General features: G+C 36.8%; 1 protein-coding gene across 8 annotated transcripts in view; it reads right to left on the bottom strand.

The window, feature by feature from the left end:
* Nucleotides 1-4,213, bottom strand: part of MLPH (melanophilin) — a 32,457-nt gene extending 28,244 nt beyond the window's left edge. For 2 of the 8 annotated variants that reach the window (XM_072418514.1, XM_072418521.1), the window contains exon 1: nucleotides 2,009-2,169. The gene's annotated coding sequence lies outside the window, so the exon portion shown is untranslated. Of the gene's footprint in view, nucleotides 1-2,008; nucleotides 2,184-4,181 lie in introns of those variants that run through there. The other 6 variants (XM_072418515.1, XM_072418519.1, XM_072418522.1 and 3 more) reach the window with 6 other exon arrangements.
* Nucleotides 4,214-14,055: the final 9,842 nt, after the last annotated feature.

Raw genomic sequence — 14,055 nt, 5'->3', positions numbered from 1 at the left:
TACAGTGCTGAGTAATATGTTGGCGCTATATAAATCATAAATAAATAATAATAATAATAATACACATTACTGCCAGTAAATTACTGCCAGTGACCAGTTGGGGGGGATTAGTATTTTTCTGCAGTTCAGCTTTAGTTTGTGTTTTTACTAATAACAGCAATACTTCACTGCGCACTGGTATGTGTAATAAATTGAGGAGGAACTAAAGTTTGAAAGCTGTGTAGCTTTCAATAAAGTACACTAATGACAAAGGGCTATTTAGTATTGCCTGTGCTTCCTCTGCAGCTGATCTTTTCCTATTACTGACTTACAATAAAATGGTTTGCATTAATGTTTGATTCATATTAGAAATACATCCCGGGTGACTGGTGGGGCAATACTGCACAAACTACAGGTAGGAAGATTGAATTAGGCATAGGAGTAGAAGGAAAATGAGTGAAATACAGATTGCTGTCCAGCTAGCAGCACATTAGGAAAAATAGCAAATCATACTCTAAATCTGGGGATTCTTCATCTTACACTGCAGATATACAGTAGTGCGGCTGTAGGCACGGGTGTACTTCAGCGCTATCATATATATGGAAATGCACTGATATTTCTTAGAAGTTCAAAATTTTCAGGGCATTGCTTAGCCACCATTAACATTTCTGGATGTTCCCTATGACATAACAGATCTTCACTTTTTGAGTTCAGGTTAAATTGGTTAACTTCTTCTTAAAAATATGGGCACCAAACATATCTTACAGCTTTATATTATTACCTCATTTACACTTCTTAAAACTGAATGTGGGTATACATTCTAAATGCCAGCATTGGCAGTAGGGATTTTCTACTTGCAACATTACTGAGAATGAACATGAAGTTTTGTGCCATATGCTCAACAAAGGTGTCCTGCTACACCCTTTATACAGGAAAAGTCAAGAATGATGCTGCAAACTGGCCAGAGGGGAGTCAGAGAAGGTTCCACTTAGAAGATAAAAAGAAGGCTCCATCACACTATGATTATCTGGAGTATTTTGGTAAGAGAAGGAGTACAGACCATTATATTGACATTATATTAACATCATTAGACATGAATTTTGGAGAACAGGATTTTTTTGTGCCAATTAAAATTAAAGGTCCCAAAAGCTTGGGAATATGCACTTACAAAAAATGCACTTTTCAATCCTGAGAATGTTATAATACTTTGCCCAATAAACCCTTACAAACCAACACAATCCAAAAATGTTTTATTGCTATCAGTGTTCCTACTGGTGATAAGAAATTGGGAACAAAGAGAGGCACAAAAATACAAGGTGGAAGTGTTTTTATTGCTGCATTTTCCTTGTTGGATTAAAGTAAATAGATCAAAACATATACATTTAAATTATACCAACTTTATAATGCTAACAAATATCTCACGTTCAAAATATGTGTCAGCTGAGAGAATTTTTGCGCTTATGGCATTAACGTTAAAAAATATTGACCTATAAAGTTAAAAAAAAGCTACCATATACTACAAACAAATATAGTATATGTTACTGACAACACATTTACTGTACCAGGCAAAGAACTCCTGAAAAATCACTGGTAATCCAGACTAAACTATGTACATCTACAGCATTTTCAAAGCAGAACTAGCACCTGTACTATTGAAAAGTACATCCAACTCACATTATGCATCCATTCCATGTCAAGTGAAACCCATGGAAGCAGACACTTGAGAACCATGGGTAATCAATATGTTTCCTCTATTGCACTGTATGCATAGTCTAATAGCCAATTTAACAATAATTAGGGCAAAAACATCATTATAGCTTAGAGAAAGGACCCTTATAGATATGAATGATGAATTAAGTGACAAAAAAAAATACATCAATACATTAGTAATACAGTACTTCAGGAAAAGTCTTAAGTGAAGAAATTGATGCAATTCAGGTTTTAAGTTGTGCATTTAAGGTAAATTGTTAAAAAAATCTATAAAAATACATTTATTAGAATAAACTGTGTAATTTGTGTGGATGCTTACAGAACTGCTGGCTCGACTTCACACTTTCTGCTCCAAGTCAAACACAAGCACCTTCTATTTTTAATGAAGTGGATTATTGCTGGATTATGTCACTTTTTCATATACTCCAGCTAGTATGTAAAAATCTGAAACATAATGCAGAGGTCATCTAAATTCACCTGTATAAAACATTCCTAAATCACAGTGTCATTCACATTATTGCATGTTTAACGTGCTCTATTACTTGCCAAAATGTACCATTATTGTCTGTGCATCACACTGCAATGCATATTTGTCCATCAGCAGTGGGGTGCCATTTAGAATGCTGCTTCACACCTGTGCATTGTGGTACACATCATAAATGGGATCTAAAAGCTCAGTTGTGTAAATTTTGTATAAAAATAAGGTAAGTGGCAGTGAGTGGGAAACAAAGTTGTCATCACATAGCTGTGAAAATAAATAAAATAAAGTAAGTGCAAACATGGGAGCACCAATTTTACAAGATCTAGAAACTGGATGATTTCCATTATGCCCCTTTTTTACTTAAATATCCACAAAACATTCCAACATTCCTAAAATACCCCCCCCCCCCCCCCCCCCCCCACCACCACCAGGTTTTTAGGCCTTTGATATTGCTGTTCTTTTTGACTGCTTCCTTTGATGAATCTTGCTCTCTACTCATAAAAGGTGGGCAGCCTCACATAGACAATATGTTGTACCCATTATGTGTATTTCTACAATTAAAGGTTTGAAAAATCAGGGGTGTCAACCACAACCATCTATTAATTATTGAACTGTTCTTAAGATAAGGCATTTTACCTCTGTCTATAATAGTCAGTAAATGGTCGCAAATGCAAAACAAAAACAAGTATACATTTCCACCACATATGAACTCAATAGTCCAAAATTCAGGAGATAAGTTATTGGCTGCACTTGGAGACAATGGCAGGATGAGATAACAGCAGTTACTGCCTTGTCACAGGACAGCCCTGCATCAAAAAAATAGAATAAGAGGATTTATTGTGATGGGTGAAATTGTAGCACATGGGTGCATATGTCTTTGCTGCAGATTTCATGATCTGTCCCCACTATGCAGGTGACATGTTAATGGAGGTGAAATTCCCAGGGATGGTATAAACAGAACATATGCAGGGTGGAGTATAGGTCAACACACTATGTGCTCCGCTAGTTAACCCTCCAGATTGCTATATTGCACCCATTGCATCTATATTAGAGTGTAGTATGCACAGCGACTAATTTCAGCTTGGCATGTCTTATTACATATTACCGCACCCTATCCCAAGCTCACTAACATCTAAAACTTCCCAGATATAATAATCTGTGCAACAAAGAGAGGATAATAGCAGCAGACTCGGCATCGGTTCTTCAGTGAGTTCAAAGAACCCAATTAAGCATTCAGTCATGCTGAAGTTTTGTTTTACTTACTGTGACTTTTTAACTATAAAATAATGCAGTTTACTTGAAGCATTTATTGTATTCAATATTTAAACTGTTCAAATATTGATCATTTTCATATGTAAGAAGAGTGTTTACCATAGTCAAGGTTGTCGCTAAATAATGTGCTTAGTAAAAGCAAAATTGTGATTAGATGGCAACTCTGTATAAACTTTGATTCATACACCCAATGAACGATCATTTTAATTCAACTTTCTTTGCTATCGTAATGGTAACAAGGTACAACTTTCTGATGCACACACACATCTAGTATTATTTTAAAGATCACACTCCTAGGACTTTATTTATAAAGCAGGAACCTGGCATCTAATAAAGATTCTCTGGTGGAGAATCTTCCAGGTCTATGCATTTCAATGTCAGAGATTGATTCTCCAATGTTGTGGTAAGTGTCAGAGTCACTGCTTTTAAATAGACCCATTATTCTTTTACCATATTTTGCAGCTCATTAGAAGTAAAGTATCTCTAGTTTACCATCATTACAGTCATTATTATATATTCATAGGTCTGTTCAGTAACACCTTTCATTCTAATGATGTTTTACATACATACTATATAAAATAACATTGTAAAAAAACTCAAAACATTTACTAGGTAACAAAATATATAAGTTACAAGAAGGGTATGTGACCATCTGGCAGTTATATGTTAGTTTTACATTATACCAACATTTACTAAAGAAGAAAAACCAGTACATTCTTACAGCATGGGTCTCCGTTACCTGTTCGCTGGCTGCAGCAAGGAATGTCTGGGTTGGACTCTCAGTAAAGCAGATTGTGTATTAATGTAAATGAAGGCAAGCCCTTCCCTGGGTGTCACATGTTTCTTGCCTTTTGCTGCCACTTCCCATTGCTGGGCCCTCTAATCAGCTGCACTCATCACATGAATATAGGGCTGGGCAAAACTCTAAAATAACTCACATCACCAATTAGAGAATTAGTAGCATTTATGCTCAAGTGTCATATAATACATTTATGAAAATACCTTATTTGTGTGAAAATGTTTTTTTCATCTTCCTCATCAAAATTTCAATTTTCTTTTGAAAGCATTACATTATCATATGGCAAACTGAAAAGCTACTATGTAAAAAGACATGTAGGATTACAAAAACTAATATTATTTGTTAAATCTAGAAATATAGAAATTGCCCTTACAATATCCTGGCAAATATAAGGCTTGTAGATAGCAAGTAGCAGAGTGGTCGGTGGGGCTCCTAAACTGGGGGCACGGACTATACAAAAGCATAAAAAAACAGTGACAATATATTGGGACAAATGGCAATCCATATAAAACCTACAAGTAATTGTGGTAATAATGGTGTAGCAAGTAGAAAAATGTTATGATACACTGTCAGCAAATAGGCAGTCAAGGTGCAGGCAAGGATAAAAAGGTAATTGTGACAATATGGGGTGTTAATAACTAGCTGATGCCTGCATATCACTGTAATTATTCTCCTGATCATTCTGCAGATTAAATGTGGAGACTGGGCTGTGATCATTTTAGGTAAATCTTTCAGAGCCTGGCCTTGGGCTGCATACACACGTGCAATATTTGTGGTTGGAAACTAACAATCCAATGACAGATCGTTCGATAATTGTTAACAAAAAATTGCACAACGATGGCCAATGACGCCGTCCCAGCGGATCTGATTTGGCAATTTGTGATCTATTGTGTGCATGATTGTTCAGTGATCGTGAATTGTTTTGTGATACACTTTCTCCTGTACATGTCACTTCCTGCATCGTTCAAACGATCGTATCTAGTGTGTGTAGATTATTGGTGGATTATATTTGAACAATAGTGTCGTTACAGTATGTACAGAATTGTGCACAATACGATTGTTTCAAATAATCGGAAATATTCAATAGTCGTTCGTCTTCAAGCGATAATTATTGCAAGTGTGTACCTAGCCTTACCCCTAACTTAGTCTTCTCTTTTGCTCCACTGGTGTCTTAATACCTTTAAGTCTAGGGAAAGAATGGGAGCAAACCAGGCTCATGATGACATTAGGAACTGATCTCAATTAGCATATCAGGAAGCCAAAGATTCCTGGGGTTCTGAACTAATGTGCAGCCATCATGCTGTTTCCGCTATTACACATCATCGCCAATTTACAATGTTTACTATGACATAAATTCTTTCTATTCTCAGTTTATGCAGTGTAATACAATTGTATTTAACTTTGCACCCAGTTAGATTTAAGCAAGTTCCAACTGATAAGTTACCCACTTCAAGGAAACTATGTTGCAGCATTCATGCAAAACCATACAATTTATACAACATTAAAAAAAAAAAGCTCAATTGTTAGTTTATTATAACCTTGTGAGAATGAATTTTCTTAGTAAACAATAAAAAATACACAAATTGGAACCCTGCTGTTGGGAAACTCAGAAAAAGAAATCTCATTTGCACTCAAATGCAACTAGAAAGTTTATGACATGTCATCGCCACCTGGTGGTAGAAATGTATATTACATTGCACTGTATCATATACTAGACTTCTAATAGCACAGAGCCCTGGGACCACAAAAAGGAAACAGTGGAAGCTTCTGTGTTTGCTGGTTTTGACTCAATGCCAGTGGAAGCAATATAATTTGGATGTTAGTGAGAGTCATTTATCTTTCCATTATTCCAATGTTGTAATGAAGAGCACTTTAACTTTTATTTAGGAAAAGTTTCATTTATAGTATGTATATATAATATATATTGTATATTTTATACATTAAATTGTTAATATTTCCCAGAGGCTCCAAAAACAAGACTGAAGTGCCTTTTGTTTTGTTTTTTTTTGTCTGTTCTTGGTGATGCATTAGTGAGTTTCTCATTCTACCTTGCATGGCATCCTGTGTCTGTGTTGCGCACTTAGCCCTTTTGTAGATGTTACAATACAAATACCATAAGCAATAATTATACAATCTCTACCAATAAAAAGAAATGAGAAACAACATCTAACCAAAATCCTTATTAGCAAAAACATTAATAAAATTAGGGGCCGGATGATCTACCAACAAATGAGCTCTTTAGAGTAGACAGTTGTAGTTGATCTGTAGCCTGAGCCCATTATTACCCCCTTTCCCACCAGCAGGGAGGATGCATGGGCCACTATATTTTCAACATAAATAAAATTACTGTCAGGGATAGGATGAATAATACTTTATTAGGTATACATAACTCCCTCCTATCCCTCCAGAGGACATTAAAGTTCAAGCAAGCACAAAAGTAATAACTTAAAAAGTATTCAAGGCAGTGAGTGAAATCAGTGAACTACTTTCCTGTAACCCCAAGTCCTTTTTATCTCCAGGTGTATATTTGCAATGTGGCTTTTACTTTGTATTTATAGAATATAAATCTCTTTAAATCTATATATTTCTGTTTTTTGTTTTTGTAAATGACTTCACCACTTGGCTTTCATATCTTTTTTTTTAATAATAGGATAATAAACGTCCTGGTCATCTAGGACAGATTTACTGCATGTCATCCAATGGCTAGCACTGTGTAAGGGTGTATACTAGTGTACAAAGGGTTAAAGTGGAACTATAGTTCCACAATGAAAAATTGCAAGCAGACACGATTTGTACTGTACAAGGGAGAGGTGATGCCCCTTCTGCAAAAAAAAAAAAAAAATAAACGAACTTGACTGTCTGCAATCTCTTATTTAAAGTACACCAAGCTGCACATGCACAAATCATTGCAGGGCTATGTGACATCCCCCAGGGTTGCTGGGACAAAATTAATTCATCCTGACCAATCAAGATGTCCCAAGATCAGAAGAAGACTGAATGAAGGTGGTGGTGCTACTTGGAGGCAAGGATAGGTGAGTGTAAATAACACATTCTAATCAAGCAGGAAAGTTTATTTTAATAAAGGACTTCCTGGCCACAGTTTTTTTTTAAAATGTAGTGTTTAGGGTTCCCCTTTAACTTAGAATGTACCCCTCTATAAACCTATATTTTAAATCTATTTTTTGCTGTTTTGAGCACAGATACTTATTTTAGTCTATTGTATAATGAAATGTATTGACTTTTACTGGCTTGGGAAGTAATATAAAATAAATTGTGGTCAGATAAAATATTTCCACCTCCTTGTTTTTATTTTTTAAATATAATTGCTACTTTTATAATGCCAGATTTATATAAGGGCAATGAGATTTTATATTGTGGAAATCAGTCTTTTGATTATTGTACCATAACTGCCCATAAGAGGCTATTAGAATCTCATTACCCTACTGTATATGGAGTACCTGATCACAATAATTGAAAGTGGAGTACTTGGCCCATTTGAAACAAACACTACTACTATGGCCTATGGCATTTGGCTCTGTCAACGGGCCAGACTCTATCTGGTGATAAGTGCAATGGTTGTAGTAAACACGCTGATAAACAGCACTGACCACCAGTCTATTCAGAAACTGTTTTTCAGTTATAAAAGTGATGACCATATCAGCCTATGAACAGCTTTAAAGCTCATCTGAAGTTGTATTTGGCATTTTTCTCTTTTTCAGTTTTTATGCAAAAAATTCCCTGAAATGTGTAATGGTGTATGCCAGCACTCAGGGTAAACAAGGTATCATAGGTGGTAATAAGGACACCTCCTCGTAGCTCCACATATGATATATAACAATAAAAAAATCCTATATGTAAGCTGTACAGGTTGCAGAATATAGTTTTTCAGTTCTGTTGTGTAAAATGATTAAAAGTTGTCACCTATAAGTGTATATTATTAAGAATAAGTAGCACTTTCTGTCTAGAAAGGCCTGAAGACATGACCAGGGGCTAGATAGTGCAAATGATAGTTGGGTTACAAGGATACAAGGTCAGGAATAGGCTAGGAGGGAAAAGTAGAGTGAAAGGGGGGACAAACAAGAAGTGGGGGGAGTCAGAGAGATGGAGTAAAGAGTTTCCCTCCTGCCCACCTTTGCTGTAAGGGGGAGAGTAAATTGGGTATAGGGGGCTGTTGGGGTCCTCGAAAGGTACCCTAAAAATGGGGTGTGGTAAAATGGAGAACTATTTTTGGTGTGGTTCCAGTGGTTTACTTTAAATGATGGCTACCTGTATAGTGACGGTAAAGGGGGGGTCCTGGGTCAAGTTTCCTGGATCATGTTCTATATGGTAAGCCTATTTCATTTTAACTATTTATATTCTTTTATATTTATACTCCTTCTTTTCACAGTCATCAGCTTTGGAGTTTCTTTGACCACTCAGTTGGTTTTTACTGCAGAAGCTTCCAAGACCATGAATAAACATGTAAGTGTAATGTGGATATTTGTATTCTATACTAGGAAAGTCCCTTGCATTATGTAAACTATGGCCATATGTTCTTGTGTAGGAGGCCGCTGTGATGACAAAACATAGCTGGAATGTGTTTTCCATTCATTTGTGACTTTTCTTAAACCTGGTTTTTCAAAAAATAAAAATATTTCCTTTGTATAATTTCACCCAGACTTGCAAAACAATGATTGTTTTTCTTGTGCTATTTTTTGTTGCTGATGTTGCTTAGTGGGTTTTCCTTTGCTGCTTTGCATATCCCCGTTTTTCTCATGATAGTAATACATGGCTCTGGGCTCAGTGCAAAGAATGGCCACATGGAGGGCATGCCTAAACCTATGGACATACATACTCTGAGTAATTTGAGTTGTAAGAAGCTATCCCATGCACTCTGCACTGATTTATGTCCTTTGTGACTACTAATGAACACATTTAAATAAAAGTTTTTGTACTTTATGTTTAAATTTTTAATTTAGCCATTGTTATGTCAGAAGCAGCAGTGGCATCTATGCTATCACATATTGTTTATCTGCTTACACTAGACTGATAGCTTTCTTTTAGAAGTGATTCAAGCAGCTGGAAAGTTTCCTGATCAGTTCTATGTGCTGCAGAAGATGCCACCACACACTTGAAAAAAAGTTACATTTACTTTGATTCTAAGCAAAACACACACACAACCAATTGGAATGGTCTGCTGGAACAGGAAATGAATAAAGGGGCACATGGAGGTGAATGCAGTATTTAAGGAGATTAGAGCCCATTTATAATCCGCATGGGAAGAGGTCATTATATATCAAATGCGCCAGATGAAATACATACACCTTAAAAACTTTTATTTTGCAGATATCCAACTGTTTTTTGTGAGTATGATTTTATTTAAGTCTGTCATATTTTATTACAGTAATTACCCTATAACCTTATTCCCTGCTTTAAAGGAAATATTCTACAAGCCTTTTTATAAATAACAAGATTTATTATGAAGAAGTGCTGCCATTCACTTGTGGAACATTTTGGTTTATAGGTATCATTGACTGTAAATGAATACATGAGACCCACATACATAACTTCTGTAGTAGGAAGGTGAAATAGGCGGTGAGGTCCTGACCAATCAGAATTTATGTGCTGCAGAAGGAAACCATGTATTCACTTGGATTTTCACTTTTTAGGTGTTTAACATTTTATACGCATATGTTGTGGACATGTTTTATACTAGCTCATTACTGAGATTTGTGAAGGAATATTATGCCATGTGAGTAGAGGGAGCACTGCAGTATAATATTGCTTCATTTATTTTAGATTTTGGATTACACGGTCCTAATGTTAATTGTGGTCGCTGTATTTTAGTCACTTCGGTGAGATTGTTTTCAAATTTTTGATTGTGGATTTTTTTATCTTGTGAAAGGGGATAATGTTGTGGGAACTTAACAGGAAGCCTTTTTCATTGTAAGCTGTAAAAAACATATTTTAACCCTATAAAAGTTTAAAATGGAAAATGTATTTTCCAGTAGATAATCAAGCAGTAAATCAGTTTGTGGAAGTGAATCCAGATGAATTCTGTAATAAAATCACTAAACATATTTCTAGCTTTAAGGCCATAACGCCTGACTTTAACTATAAGTGATAAACCAGCAGAGGGTGCTTTTTCATAACATAGTGTTCCATTAATATACTGAAAGCTAAGTTAAATGTACACAAAAGACGGTATGTTGCCTATAATTTTCATTTTACACTTTTCTGATTTTGGTGTATTATATCATTGTATCATGGTATCCATTGATTAGTTCAAAAATCTTGGATTTTAAAGTAAACCCCTAACCAGTAAACTCTCATATCAGCGTTCACATATTAAAGTTATTTTAAAAGTTTCTTTAACTGATTTTAAATTTGCAGATATATTCAAGTGCCATGAAGGTCCCTTTTTAGATGCTTCCTGTTTAGAGGTGAAAACTTTCCCCCATTGTGTCTCTGGTTTGCCACCTTGTCCCATGTGCCCCTGAAGAAGGCTACAGACAGCCATACTGACACCCATTGATAGCCATGGTCCACCGGAGCTGTCTAGAAGAGCGATGTGCAGCCAACACTGGAGAGAATGCATGTAGACCAGAAGTGGTTAAAAGAGTGTTAAAAAATGAACAGTGTAAAATAGGTTTAGGCAGCATTTTATATAAAAAACCCTGTGCTTTACCAAACTTACCTATTCAGTTAAAGCAGAAGTAAGCTGTACTTTAGCCAGTGCACATGATTTTGCCATAATGTGCAAATATACACAACATGTTTGCTAATTATGGAACACCTACCTACCAAACTGCACCCTCCAGCGATTCAATAGCCAGACATTGATGACCGTTGCTGCCATTTAGATCTTCACTTTGTCTCTTTGTAGGTTTTTAAGTAAAGGGTAAAGGGTAAATCTCTCTAAAGGGGCTCTGGATAGCACCCAACAGGTGAGGAGTATGACCCCTATCATACCCTGTTCATAATTAATTTATTTTATTACTTTTCTATAACTATTCTGCATGTCTCTGTCTGGCTAGGGCTAACCTGGCAACACAGACTCAAAGGGAAAAATACATTTAAAAGTGCAGATTTTTTACTTTATGGCTTTGTGCTTTGAAATGATTGTTATTTCTTTTCCATACAGTGAATCATTTCCTATGTTGAGTTCCAATGGAATGAATTGTAAATGCTGAGAATATTGAAGTTCCCATGCAAATAGCATCCACATTTTCAAAGTATTGTATCTAATACCCCCTCCAAGCAATGATAAAGTGTATGTAAACCCTAACATTTTGGTATTTTAAATATGCCAATCACAATGTTTTGTTCAGTTTGATCAAAGCAAAAAAATACCTGCTGATCCTGTCATACATCCACAGCTGTACTGTGTCCCTCCTGTACTCCTGAAGTCTAATCAGCCCCCTAGGTCTTCCATTGAACTACAAAACACCACCCACCAGATACTGGGCCATATTTTTAGAAAGTCAAACATACCCTTTGGATAATATTTGTGTTAAAAAAGGGATTAATAAAAAGTCTTTATTTGTTTGTAATAAACATTAATACCACTGCAAAATTTCCTAATGGTCTTGCAATGAATGAACATACTAACTATTTCCTTTTTCTTTTAATATACAAACTTGCCAAACTGTATATAAACAAACATACAGTATACACAAAGCAAAAGCAAAGACAAAGTAAAGAAACCTGTTAATTCAACAAAGATTTGATTTCTTCTATATGCTCTGCAGTAATAGTATTGTCTCATCTCTTCAGTTATTAATCACCAGACAGTGAAAACAGATTCTACCATCATTTCCTGAACAGCTGGCTGCTGAAGTGCAAAGTTTTACTAGTTTAAAAAACAGAATTGAAATAATTGTTCAGCCAGACTACTTAAACCATTGTGAGTAGAGTAGACGAATGTTACTTTAAGCAGGGCTGAAAATGTGGAGTAATGAAAAGTACTTAGTAGACCAGCTATGAATTGTGTGCAAAGGACAGAACAGAGCCCACAAGAGTCATAGAAAATAATAGCTGGAAGGAATGTTGCATTCCTTGTATGCAATGTAGCATTTAGAATATCACAACTATTTTTTTAAGGCGTGGCTTGATGCAAGGCAGTGTAGGAAGCGCAATACGAGGGCGCCAATTTCTTAATGGCGCTCGACTTCTACTTCTATACCACCCTCCAGGAACAGATGAGCTCGACACCGCACTCTTCCTGACCCAACAGCCCACGGGACCCACTTTAACAGCTCTCACAGCCTCCCAGCTCTCCTCTCCAGCCACCATTCAAGTGCCCTCAAACATCATGGGATATTGAGTCCTACCTAAAGGCTTTGCCCACTAAAGCTGATTTTGAGACCTTAGTGCAGAGAATGGAAAGAACATACTAATCAGAAATGTCAGAGCTAAAACTCTACACTTCTCAACCAACTGATTTACAAACATGACAACCTGGAAACCTGAAAGAGAAATCAGTGCAACAATAGTAGGCTGAGGGGAATTCCAAAAAGACAAGGCACTGACCAGCTATTACCAGCAGTGAGGGTTTCATTGAGCTCCTACAAAAACCCAAAGACCACTTAATTGAACTGGACAGAATCCAATCTTCCCTGGGCCCCAAAAGCTAAGACCCATCTGGACCACAAGACATAATTTGCAGGATGCATTACTACCACTTCAAGGAGGACATTATGCAAGTGGCTCACTCGCAAACCCCTATTCTCCTTAATGGTCAACTGATCCAGCTTCTGCAAAATCTCTCCTGCCTCATCCCCATGCCACTCTTAAACCCATTCTGGATGTGTTCTGTGCAAACAACATTCAATACTGCCGGGGATTCCCATTTCAAGTGACTGCCTTTGGGAACGGGAAATCAGCTTCTTTTTGCCATCTTGAGGACCTATGAACCTTTCAATGCCCCTGGGAGTTTCAGCTCTATCCTTACCTGATTGGCCAGTGCTGCTTACTCTTCTGGATCCTCTGACACCATCACCTTGATATCAACCCAAATGCAAGACCCCCGTGTGACGTGTGACACAAGATCACTGAATTTTAATGATGACACTCATTTACTAAGATGAATAATGGACGAGCCCTACTGACCCATCCTGTTGATAAGCATAATTTACTCCCTATTTCATAAGTCCTTTGCCCCAGAGGTTATGCAGTCCTGTGTGGATCCACATTCCTAACCATTAGATCATCTAACCAAGTACACATTAGCCAACACTCCTAATCCCTTATATGCTCCTAATCAGGATCAACATCGCTATTTTGCAACCTTGGCCAATGTTCTTGAACAGTTTGGCAAACATAATTTGATACTTTGAGGGGACTTTATTGTGCACCTGGTTCCACAGAGTCACACTTCCTCAGGAAGATGTGCCCCTCCCCTGGCATCCCTCTCTAAGATGAAATGTTTATGGAATAAGCTCTGTGTGGCAGATGCTTGAAGACTCTCATACCCTACTGAGAGAGACTATAGCTTTTTCTCCTGTATGCCCAACACTTATAGCTGCATCGTCTACTTCCTCATTGCCCAGTTTTTGCTGGACACACAATTCCATCTGAAGGCACAGACTGGTCTGTGGCTGTGTCTGGACCATGCCCAAATGCATATGGAGCTGGGCCAACCCCCAGATCTAATTCTTGGTGGTCCTGGAAACTTAATGACTCACTCCTTAGAGATTTGGTTTGTGCGGCGAAGATAGAAAAAAACTATCACTGAGTTCTGCTTGATACATGAGACTGACACTACTCATCCACTTACCCAATGGGAAGCTCTGAAATGCAAACTTAGAGGCGTATTATTCAAACATGGCTCACA

Source organism: Pyxicephalus adspersus, chromosome 7, assembly GCF_032062135.1.
Source record: "Pyxicephalus adspersus chromosome 7, UCB_Pads_2.0, whole genome shotgun sequence".
Lineage (NCBI taxonomy): Eukaryota > Metazoa > Chordata > Amphibia > Anura > Pyxicephalidae > Pyxicephalus > Pyxicephalus adspersus.
The sequence above is the reverse complement of the archived record's forward strand: the minus strand, read 5'-3'. Positions and strand labels throughout refer to the sequence as shown.